The sequence below is a fragment of the Chinchilla lanigera genome, unplaced genomic scaffold (assembly GCF_000276665.1).
Source record: "Chinchilla lanigera isolate Chin_1 unplaced genomic scaffold, ChiLan1.0 scaffold00037, whole genome shotgun sequence".
Lineage (NCBI taxonomy): Eukaryota > Metazoa > Chordata > Mammalia > Rodentia > Chinchillidae > Chinchilla > Chinchilla lanigera.
The window spans coordinates 10,587,710-10,600,949 of NW_004955438.1; positions in this window are offsets into that span (position 1 = coordinate 10,587,710).

Genomic DNA, 13,240 nt, shown 5'->3' on the forward strand with positions numbered 1-13,240 from the left:
AGCAAGAATGGCTGTCCTCAAGAGGTCAAGTAATAATGAATGCTGCTAAGGATATAGTGAAGAAGGAACCCTTCTATATTGTTGGTGGGAATGTAAGCTTGTACAAACACTATGAAAGTCAGTATGGAAATTCTATAAAAAAAAAAAAAAAAAGACTGAAAGTGAAATTCCATTCAACCCAGCTATCCCCTCTCTAGATAGCTTCCTGAAAGAGTTAAAGACATGTTACTGTGATACATGTATAACCACGTTTACAGCAGCACAAATCCTAACACCCTAATATTGGAAGCAGTCTAAATGACCATCAACAGGTGAATAGATAAAGTAAATGTGGTATACACAACAGAGTACTGCTGTACAATAAGGATACCTTTGAATCACTTGTAGGAAAACGGGTGCATCTTGAAACCATAGTGGTAAGTAAAATAACTCAGACACACGAGCTCAAATATCACATGGTTTCTCTTATATGACTAACCCAAAGTATAAATAAATTAAAGAGTAAAAAAGAAGGTAGATCAAAGGAAACAGGGACACAGATCTTCTGCACATGTGGGGAACAACACATGGCGGTGGGAGAGGGGAGAGGCAGAGGGAAAGAAACTATAAAAATGAATCAAAATATACCATGTTCATGGACCGGATACCCAGAATAAGAGGAGTCATTATGTCCCACAAACATGTACTAATAAATAGAAAGGGAAATCAAATGTCTGGAGACTGAGTGAAAAAAAGATGATATCAGCAAATTTACATTACATGTTTCCTCTGTTCTCATAAAGGAGAAGAGATTTAAATACGGAGCGAACTGGACAATCTATTTTATATCTAAATAGTATTTACAGAAGAGGAAATTAAAGGTGGAAGAAAGGCAATTTACTACAGTTGAAGAAAAATTTTAAAAACATATTCTAATGTGGTCAAACGTTTTTCATCATGGGAGGCTGCAAGCATTTGCCATTGAAGTTTCTTTCAGGTCTTCTAACCCTTGCTCACTGGAGCCTTCCATGTGTTCGGGGGCAGAGTGGAGTTGGAGCCCTTACCAAGTGGGCAGAGGGTTCAAGGCAGGGAAAGAACAGCAGCACTTCCATGTCTCTCCTCATTCCAAGCAAGAAACAATTTCTCAGCCAATTAACAAATGAATTTATCTAAATCCCCACCTCCCTCCGGAGATAACTGAGTTGTACAGAAACAGCCCTCTGTCTTTTAGCTCTTTTCGCTAGGTAACTGCTCAAGGCGCTATCCTTTGCCTAAAGTCCTTCCCGTTTAATATGATTAAATAAGTTCAACAGATGGTCACTCCTTAAAGTTCAGGGGGCAGTTTTCCGTTTCTTCACTTTGTTTGTTTGCTTGTGTTATAAGCACAGTAACAGAACAAAGAAAGTCAGCCCACTCAATAGCGACTAAGTGATATTTATTCATGAATGCATACAATAGACGTTGGGGGCAGAGATTTTAATAGGAAAAGCAGAAAAATACCGTATGAACCACTTCATTTAGAGCTATGATTTATTTCACTGACTTGGATTTTCTGCCCTTTTCTGAAGAAAAAAAAATTATAAATATAGTAGAAAGAGTTTATCACCTGAGATGCACCATTTGGAAAAGAAAACAGGAGGACATATTTTTAAACCATAAATTCCCACCGTGTTCACCCCTCGCATAAATAAGCAGCCCCAGACTTTGCAAGAAATATTAAGGTTCATTTAAATTGCAAATCTGACCTTATTAAAATGGCTCTTTCAAAGTGCCATAAACAAATAGAGTGTATTGGTAATACTGCCAAGCAACAAGGTACATTCTCAGCTAGTTTTACAATTAAAGTGGAAAGATAGAATTTTCACAGCCCTGAATGACTCAGAGATGGTCAGAGAAAACGTGTCACTACAATAACTGGAGTTGGGAAGAATGAGTCCATCTGGAGGGTCCATTTATTAAAATCCCTCAGCTCCATGACTATTTGAAAGTCAAAGTGAGTTCTTATGAACAGCTTGTAAACGTTATGATATTGTTGCTAATCTAATCTGTTTTGAATTATTTTCCTACAGCTACCACATTCCCTCTTAATGTGGGAAGCACAGCCATTAAGATTTACTATGTTTGGGGTAAGAATAACAATTAAGAATGCGCTTATATCTGCAAATGGCTAGAGAGAGCTAATAAATTTCAGAATTAAAAGCCAAACACATAGGCTGGGCTGTTTACAGAGTTTATGGAAAATCCATACTCAAAGGTATATTTAAATTAGTGGATTGTCACCAAGCAAATAGTTTCCTTTTTCTTGGAAAAAGCATCAAAGATGCTGTAAGCCACTCAAATCAGATGGCTTTGACATGAAACTTGACTTTGTTTTTGCTGAGTTTAGCAACTGTGGATTTATGGCTAAGTGAATGCTTTCATGAAGATCCAGGGTGGAATGATGAGTTTTTAAAAAATAAAGTGAATGTGTGGGATGGGCCACAAACACTTAAACTCTGCACTGACTTAAAATGAGATCACCACCAAAAAACACGCTAACCTCTTTAAACCCCATTATGCTCTGGTTAGATGTGATTTTTGGTTTATTCGTCAATTCATTCCACAAATATTTACAAAACACGTACTCTGTACCAAGTACAAAGCTGGGTACTAAGGAGGTAACAGGAACAAAACAGACACAAGTACTTCCCTTATAAAATCAAGGGCTAATTTAGCATAATCTGTTTCACAAAGCAAGATAAGTCTCACCTCATTTTAAAGACATAAAAGGGGCTAAAATAAGTTCTCATGCTGAAGTACTTTGTTCTTGATTATGCCATGAAGAGGTGATGAAGCGTGTGTGGGAGGGTTTTTCTAAGACATTTTCATTTTGTTTACTCTCTGAAATGTTTAATGACTCCCCTTCTTGGGGAAGAGTTTGTACCTCAGACAACCCAAAGTCGTACAGCTCTTCAAAGCTCATTGCATTTGCCCACCAGCTCCTAGACCTACTTTCTGAAGTCTGCCATTTGTCAACTTCCTACATTGTCTCAGAATAAAGAAAGTACTAGTATAGGAGGCCAAAATTCCAGCAATAAGTTCAGACTTGACAACCCACTCTCTGAGAGGTCCTAGATATATCCCTTACCCTCTCAAAGCTTCAGTTCCCTCAAATGAAGAAAATACGTCACACTTCCTGGATTTTCATGGATTAAATGAAGTAATTCAGGAGAGCATAAAGTCCAGCCTATAAGCACTGTTACTCTATCTACCACTTTTACAAACTATTAAAATTACTACCACTGCCTCTGAAACTGTAACATTGTAATAGAAGCTGTAAGAGACCTTGGTAAAGTGATTTAAATTAACCTGGAGAACCTTCACATGAGCTCATTCGCATGAGCATCTAGCCAAGGGTAAGTGCAACTGGAATCCCCCAGAATTTCCTGGGAGATCTGCAATCTGGTCTCCTTATCCAAACAGGAAGACAATGGCTTTCTGCAAACCATCCAACTGGATGTATGTGGCTTAGGCCAAAGTTGCAATCAGGACACTTCAAAAGACAAATACTAACTGCATATGCCTGGCACAGACAAAACTAAGTTAAAACAATCATTGAAATCCCCCTGGATTTCCCAAATACCTGCCTCCATTCCTGCGTGGTTGAGACTTTCATTGTTTTATCCCATTCAGTTCTACAATCAAGCATTCATTGAGCACCTCCTTTGAACCATGATAGGAAGTTGGATTCTATTATATGTACCGCAGGAACCCATGGGAGAGTTAGTATGTAGGCATATGTACCTAGCCCAGCATGCACTCAATTATTCTTAGCTCCCATGTAATTAAAGATCTGAATACAACAAGGCTGCTAAAATGGAAATAGAAAGTAGAAAATGAAGCAAACCACCAGGCTAATGGAGTTACTGAACTTAAGCATTTCATTTTGTTCTCTATAGAAGCAATTCAGAGCAAGGAATGTGTTTTAGTTCTTGTCATTTTTTTTTTTTTTTTGACTCTTTGTAACACCAGGAGAGAAAGAAAGTTTCACATGACTAATGACTAAAATGCCCCCCAGATTCCTCATTCAGAAAGGACCATTTTCTATATTTGAAATGTAATGAGAAAAATACCCATCAATGCTAAGCGCTTGAGTGTGGCCATTCCCAACTAATAAATCACAAACTCTGGTCAATCAGTTGATCCTGAAGCCTGACTGGGGATTGACACGCTCCCTCCTTTTGCTATTCCATCCCCACCTGTATGCATAGTCCTAGGCCTCTTAGGTAATGGTCCCTGTGGAAAAGGCATGAGCTCAAAGTCCAGCCTTTGTTCCCACCTCTGTATCAGTGCATGTGTCTGTACCTATTGCTGCATCTATACATACCTAAGCCTCTACATATGTGTGACTCTTGCTGTTAGTACTACATCAGATTGTAACTGCCACCCCATTTTAATAATGTCCTTTAATGTCACCCACAAGTCTTTCCTCTCAGCCTAGCCCATCAAACTCAAGACTCAAGGAAACTGACAGGTAATTCATTTAGGAGAGAAGGTTGGTTGAAGCCACTTGCACATAATTTCAAATGATCTGGGAATTAGCATAAAAGGTAAACAACTGCTGTAGTTTCCCAAAAGCTACACAGAACCCAGTCTAAACTGGGAAGGGAAAGGAGTCGGAGAGGAAAGTCCTTTTTATGCATAGGTGGCCCTGATAAACTGTTCACTGTCTCCACTCAAACTATGCATGACCCTGCTCCTACTAATTCTGGCTCAGGAAATAAAATCAAGAGATTGAAACTGAACAAAAACAAGAGGCGAACTTGATTTAAGCTTCGATTTTCCATGTAACACAGCTTGAAAATAGCAAGCTCTATGACTCCTTGAGGGCATAATAAAGACTGTGATGCATTTCTCTGAAGGCTTAGGAAAAGGCTCCCCAGAACAACACATGGTTCTATTTTCTAGTAATTTTGAAGAAAACACCCTCCCTGTCATTATTTTTCTACAACTGATGAAACTTCCTTGGAATAACCACCCAGCAATACCTATAGAATAAGGCTGCACTCTAATCTGACCTGTGAGTCGGGTCAGCAAGTATTTGTCATTGTCAGGGTAAGATGAAATGGACAAACACCAGAAATGAAGGATGTATATGCTGGTAAAAATTATCTAAGGCAGAGGTGGGGGATAGTACATTGGCAGATTTTTTTTAAAACCTCGAAAGTATATTTCGACCCAATAATTCTACTTGAAATAGTTTATGTCAGGACAAAATGAAGTCTGTGCAGAAAGATTTATCTGCTTATTTTTGGATATGTAATGAAAAGTTTGAGCAAAGTAAATGGCCAGGAACAGGCAGTCAGGTACAGAAAATTATGCTACATTGACACAGTGTGGTATTATTTAGCTATTAAAACTGAAACAGACAAATACTCATTGCCATGAAAAAATGCTTATGACATATATGTTACATAGTTTTATATTTGATTCTAATTATGTAATAAATAGTGTGTAACACACATATCACATACTAGCATGTGTTCCTGTATGTAAATTTATAACTACAGATAAAATACCAAGTTGGGATTAGGAGTGCATTTTATTTTCTTTTAAATCATCTACACTTTATAATTTTGTATGTGATGCACAAGTATCACCTTGGATATTAAAACAATGTTTAAAAAGCAAGCTTGTAGTAGAAACTAATGGATGAAGCAAGTCTAAACCACAGTGCAATGGGCTCACAATATGTTCTGCAGAAACCACAGGTTGATGTATTGAGTGCAGTATTTTGATTATCAATCAGTTGGCTTGGCCATTTTCTCCCAGGCACACCATAGATGGGCTGGAAAATAAAGTTTGCAGCCACTTGAGCTCAGCAGCCTTGACTGTCTTCAAGTTATTGCTCATAAGGCTCATAGAGATGAGAAGAAGAGACACCCAGAAACTCCAGCCATGCGTGAAGACAGCAGCAAGAGGATTGCATTTGTACAACGCTAAGAGGGCTTGAGTTTAAACCACATTCTCTCCCTGGGAACAAGGAAGCCTGGCTACTCAGAAAAGATGACAGCAAGAGGAGAGGAGAATAGTGGGGCTGTTACTGTGCTACTTAATAACAGTCTTTAGACAAATGACAGAAAGCACAATGAAACTACGTTACCCATGAATAGAGCCAAAATAAATAAAGCAGAGCTTATTAACTGGTGGAGAAAATGATTATAGGGTAAATAAAAACACTCAGGGCAATGGAGATGAGGATGCATTAAGGAAGAGTGAAAGGCATTACGGTCAGAAGTATGTGCAGAAGCAAGGGTGGAAAGGGTAGAGCGCTGACGAGGAAGTAGAGGGATGTGCTGACTCTAAACACAAGGTGGAGATATGTTCGTGGTTTTCTTAATACAGTGGCAGGGAAGATAGGAAATAAAATGCAGCTCACTCACGCACTCAGGTCAGGAAATGCAGAACATGCAGTACTGGCCTGGCCCAGGAGCTACCCCGGAAAAGACAGACCCTGTAAGAGAAAGCGTCCTCCAGAGGGTTAGAAAAATGACATTGCCCATACAAAACAGGGAAACTAAATGATTATCATGAAACTGGGGAAATGTGGCCCCCAACCCAGTGGAAAACTAAACTCACAGAGCCCACCTACATCGATGCCTTTGAAAGCTTAGAGCTTGCATTATTTTCACTCCAGCTACCATTTATCTCTCTACTATTTAAGAAGAGTCTTTGGAGATAAATTGAGTCCTTAAAAGCCACCTCAAAGACACAGCTTCCAACCTGCCAAGTGGTCATCAGTGCTTTGGACATACTAGTGTCCAAATACCTGTTCCATGGGACACAGTCTCACGCTAAGCGTTTTATCTAAGACCTCACTGGTGAAAGTAATGCTATTAATGCCCAAGCTATATTCCCTATAATGTTTCTCCTTGACTTAGGGTCAGCACTTGTGAATAAATCCCTCATCCCTCAATAGCTAGGCTCTTTCACAACCATGAGGCTATGTGGACGATATTTCCTCTTGAAAGCATCTGACTTCACTGTAATAACGCACACCCTAACCCCACATGGCATTTTCCCAACAGGAGACTTCTGTACCCTTACTGTGGATGGGTCCCTTAATGACTCGTCATAACTTCCTTCCATTGCTAGGCAGGCTACTCCTTGTAGACAAGGATTGAGCCTTCTTTCCATTTTCACATCTGTCCACCAAGCTTGGAGGCTGACACTTAGATCTCACTCAGTAAGTGCTAAAACAAACAAACAATTGAAGATTCACATAGTGTTCTCTCATGGCCACTCCCTCCCTCCTCTTGCTCATGTTTCGGGAAAAAGACTACAGATTCAAGGAAAGGATGGCAAAGATCCGCCCTTTCCCCAGTGGCTTCCTATCCTTCCAGAGTTGCTGGGTAGATTTCCTCTCAATCTTTGTGCTGTTTATGCATGGGTTCGATTTATATTGAGCAAATCTTAGGGGCAAGAACTGTCCTTGCATAGCAAGTCCTGAACACTGTGCCCTTTAGGACTTTGTAATATAATCTTAAATGTCTAAGTCTCGGGAATCACAATGAATTTAAACATTAGCTCCCATTTATGTAACACTTTCTACTAACTTCACTCAAGTCAAGCTCCCTTGGCCACCCCTCAGGCCTTGCCAGCTGTTCCGACTGCTGCGACCTCCTGCTTTTTAGCACATAAGCTCTGCCTCTTATCCACTGTTATTTTAGGGATCCTTTATAAATGAAGCAGCTATAAAATTGAAGGGAGGGAAAGGCAATAGGAAAACAAAGAGGAATCGAGATATATCATGTACAGGTATAAATTCCTTATGATGAATGAGATCATTATGTCTACCTAAATTGTACCAATAAACTTTTTTAAAAGCACTAAATTTTATAGAACATTAAAAAATGATTTCTTCTGAACACAGAGCATTATCATTTTCTATTTCACACTGGAGAGCTGAGAACACAGATATTATAGAGCTCTCAAGGGGGCACATAGCTTGTTGATACTGAGCAGATAACAGAGCCTGTGTCTTCTCAAAATACCAGAGTGTCACTCTAACTCTACAGGTCCCCTCTCACTTAACCTTTTCTTTGTGACTCCTTTAAAAGATTTTACAAAAAAAAAAACCTCCAGAAAGCAGTGCAATAGCAATCACAAGACAAAATACTTGTTAGGAAGAGCCAAGTGAGTGGCCCAGGTTATAACAGCTCTATATTCTCACACTGGAAAAATCATTTTGGACAAGGAATGAAACCAGTCTCTTTATAAACTAGTTTATGAACTCTGCACTTGTTGTTACATTGTCAGAAGGAGAGAGCGGGACCTTAAAATTGTCTCAGAAGGAAACAGATCAATGCTGAATTCCTGGGAATGGAGTTTGAATCGTCACATCCCCACAGAAAGAAACACCCGTGTAAAGAGTTGGTGCTCCTAGGCACTGAGAGGCCCTGTTTAGCAGACCAACGCAGCTGGAGAGCAGCCTCAAGCTCTTGAGCAAGTTTGCATCAAGGAGATGTTCAAGGGGCTGGGGATTTAGCTCAGCAGCAAAGCGCCTGTCTGGCAAGCGCAACGTTGTGAGTTCGGTTCCCAGAAAAACCAAAAAAAAAAAAGGAGATGTTCAAGATACAGCACAAATGTGGCATTTTATCACCTTCCAGGATGATGGCAGCTCTGCCAACAACTAATAAACACATCTCGCTTTGCTGTTTTATATTCAAGAAGGGAAGAAAGGATTTGACTGACCTGTCATTAGAACAACACTTGGAAATGTTCAGCATGTCCATGCATACAGCTGTACCTGTTGCTGTGTTACTTGGAGTCTCCAAAAGTAGGTGTCAAATGTGGGACTGAACAAGCAGGAAAGGAAAAATCAGTAATGGGAAAGGGAAGTGCAGCAGGTGGAAGCAGGGAAGGCTATGAGGCCCCAAGGTCTATCCAATTCATTTGAAGGAGGGGGGAAAGAAAATTTAAAGAAAATGCGCTCAACTGTCATGAAGTCCATGGAAGCTTCCATCTGCCCATCAAGGAGTTCTGGAGCCAATGCTGCCTGTCGCAGGAATCCTATATCCTGCAGACATGAAATGTATCCGTGTCCTGCTGTGCTCAGCTGCAGGCCAAGGACAGCCCAGAGAAAGCCTGAGGAAATGGCCACTGAGACTGTAGAGCGTCTGAGCCCACAATGAACCAGACTTTATCAAAGATACCATGTATTGCCCAGATCCCTCTGACCTTCACTCTAACAGAGCCAACCTGATGTTTGTGGGCCCAGGACATAGGATCAGGCCCTTTGTATAACTGCTCTCAAAGTAGCTGGTTATTGTCCACTCCTATCTACTATCATCCAAGCAAATGGCTCCAGGCCCCTTTAGGAAAAAGCTAGAGAAATGATGGGGAACACTTAACATGGCCAAAGCACTTCTGATCTGCAAGTTTACTCAGATCTTGGAGCTTAGCAAAGGACTTGTACTTTTTGTTGAACAAACACCTCCAGCCTCCTGCAGTTCCATGTCCGCCATACTACTGTGTAGCTGTTGAAGTTAAGCAGCCTCCTTGCTGGGTGCTCACCTGGTTTTGTCTTGTAACACCACCTCCACAGGTCCCTGAGGTCAAGCCCTTGGCTCCCTCTTAGACCTTGCTATAGTAATTGCAGCTTTCTGGCCTCTAGGATTGAGCCCTATTGCTTGAACTCTTTTGCTGATTGGCTCCATCATCACCATGGAGATTTGCAAGTCTCTCTCTGTGCATATCTCTCCTGCCATCATCCCTAGTCTGCCCAGGGATGCACCACTGCACATCTTAGTGAAGTTTGTGCCCATCACACTGGCATATTATTAATGACTTTGGCCAGTCTACTGCACTATATTATCCATTTCTTCCATGCAAGAGATAAAAAATTCTTTGTAAGGTGCCAAGGAGGTCTTCTGACTCACATTTAATTGTTCACCGCTTACTAACAACCTTCAATTTTTCATTCCGCTGTACTACTTCAGTCAGACTTAACAGCAAAGCCTCTGTCTTTGTAGGCATTTTTCCCTCTTATATCTTTCAAATACCTACACTATTACATGTGCAAGGGAGTTCCTCTCTACCGTGTGGACTTCCCAACTCACGTTAGTGCTGCCTTTAAAAATCTGGCCACTACATTGTGCAAGGGACTGTGCGTACAATGCAATCTGCTTAAAACAACATCCTGCTTGCTCACCAGGCAGTGAGTGAGCAGTCGCAGGACCCAGTGTTACCCCTCTGTTTTCTCAAACCATACTTGGCATCACCAGTGTAAGCTTGGGTTTCCCAAAAAGAAACTAACAAGCTTCAATTAGATAGGTAAGAAAATTACTGGAAAAAAAAAAAAAAAACTAAGAAGAAAACACAGCAGGAACCTGAGAAGGTAAGAAAAGTCATCAGACTGCAGTACAGTACTAGGCCCTGTGCAGGACAAACAAAAAAGGATATTTGAGATGGGAGTTTTAAGCTGTGGCAGTTCTAAAAAGTTTGAACCAGGCGGAGAGTTTGAACCAAGCCAAAGTAGCTCATCATCAATCATTGGCTGAACTCTGCCATTGGTTGGAACAGACTATAGAAACCAGGATCGCTGTGAAGGTGCTGCCTGCTTCAGAGTTATGGGCTCCAATCAATGACTATCTCTGCAGCAGGGATTCTCAACAACATATATGAATGGTCGCTAAACCTATATGCCACAGAGATTTACTTAGAAACACACAAAACCGCCAAGACCCAGCAGAAAATCAGGGGACAAACACAACTAAAAGCCAAGCAAAGAAGACCCTGGTTATCACTATGGGAATTACAAGAACATCTGTCCTGCTGTGCTAGGCAAAATTCTAAGATGATCCTTGTGATCCCCATCCTTGTATGAGCGCCTCCCCTCGAGCACAGGTGGACCTGTGAATGTGAATGCAATGAGATGCCACTCCTCTGACCATGTGAGATTATGTGGCAAAAGGTGTTCCAGAAAATGCACTCAGAAGGAGCTGAGAGCCCCAGCTGACAGCAGAAAATGAGAGTCCTACGGCACAAGGAGGTGGCTTCTCCCAACACCCTGAGGGAGCTTAGAAGCAGCTTCTTCCCAGAGCCTCAGAGGCCTTGACAGACCATCAAGCCATGCTTAACCTCTACTCCAAGGAATCAGGGGAACACCGATGAGTACTGTTTGATGCCACTGTGTCCGGCAACAGAAAACTAGAGCCCCCTCTCTTCATCCTCCCCAATCACACTAGTTATGCATGATGGATGGGTGAACAGATGCGTAGACAGACAGCGCATATTGTCTCAGTGTTCTCAAAAGCTAGTGTCTTCAACTTGCCGAAGTTCTCCTGGAACCTGATTCTTTACATGCAGCAAAGCAAAGATGAACAAAAGCAACATATATTCAAAAACTAATTGTTACATTTCTTTCCAATTCTATCACTACGATTCCACTGTTAAGACTAGCATGACCTGATATATTCCACTTTATGAGTTTGTTATTTATTAATCTCCCTTTACAAATGTGTATGAATAAGAATGTATACAAATGCAATCATTAACTTTTTATCTTTTTATCAAGGACATGTATAATTTCTTTAAGTCCTCACCAAAATCGAATGCAACAGAAATTCTATATTGTATAATGTATAATTATCCTTTCTTATACTTTATTTGGTAACAAGTATTTATTGAGCACCTAATATATACTAAACATGGCTCTAGGCTCTGGGCCCACAATGGTAAATAAGGTTTTAAAAAATCTTGCTGCTTTTCAGCACAACTCACAATAGCTAACTCTTAGAAGTGACTTATATGTCCATCAACAGATTAAACGACAAAGAAAATCTGGTATTTTATACAAAGTGAAATATTACTCTGTTGTAAAGAAGGATAAAGTTGAGTTATTTGTAAGAAAGTAAATGCACCTTGGGACCATAATGTTAGTGAAGTAACTCAGACACACAGGCTTAACTATTGTCTGGTTTCCTGTACATGAAAAACTAAGAGTACATGTAAATCAAAGAGCAAAATAAAAAATGTAAGATAGGAAATAGGGAGAAAGATCTTTTGCAAGTGGGAAGGGACTCAAAAGATGGATGGAGGGGCAGGGGGACAAAGAGGGGACATAAAAAATTTAGATGTGTTATGTACATGTACCAACTCCCCATGATACTATGTACTGCAAATATGTGCTTATAAAAATAAGAATTTAAGAAAATATTTTAATGAAGCTTATTCTAGTGGGCCAGCTAAACAATAAATGAATAAAACTACAAATGACACAGATAGATTCAGATTTAATAAATGCTGTGAGGGAAATAAAGCAAGGTAGTAGGATAATGACTAATGAAGTAGACCTGATTAGTGAATAAGATCCCATAACCCAAATTTCAAAGGAGAAAGCATTTTAAGTGAAGCTGTCACAGGAGCAAAGCACAAGGACCCAAAGCAGAAAAGAGTTCCACACAGTCACAAAAATAGGGACCAGTGGGGAGACTGAGGCCCAAAGTTAGTGGCCAACGTTATCTAGCCAGGAACTTGTAGAACTGGATTTGAATGCAGGCTAAATTCCTGAGCAAGAGTTGAAAAATTAGTGTTGGCACACACCCATAATCCCAGCACTCAGGAAGTCAAGGCAGGAGGATTGCTGTGAGTTCAAGGTCAGCCTGGGCTACACAAGCAAGTTCCAGCCAGACTGCACAACATAGTGAGACTGTCTTAAAAAAAAAAAAGATATGAAAAACTAGCCCATGAGTCACATCCAGCCCAATAACACTGTTCATGCATTGCCCAGGAATTGAGGACGGCTTTTTCATTGTCAGACATGGTTTATTAAAAGCCAAAAGAATATTTAATGTGAAAGCTATATGTAATTTTGTGAAACTTAAATCTCAGTGTCCATATATAGTTTAATTGATACATAGCCATGCCTATTGTGTTTGGGAATACTCTATGGTTGTTTTGGTGCTACAATGATTGTAGTCGAGACCATAGGACCATACAGGCTTACATGACAGATGACAAACACTATGATGCATGTTTAAATTTTTTAAATTTTACTGCAGTAGAAAACACATTGTCACTAACCTCAAAATACTCACCCTCACTTTAAACACGCTTATCCCATTGTTCTTATCACCTTCTGAAGCAGTTCTGGAAGTCTTCTTTCATAAGGGTCTTTAGTTGCTGTCATGGTGATTTCAGTGTCCTGGATCTTTCCAAAATGTTTATGTTTTGTGGCTATTTTGACTTCGAGGAAGAGCCAGAAGCTTCCTGGCATCAA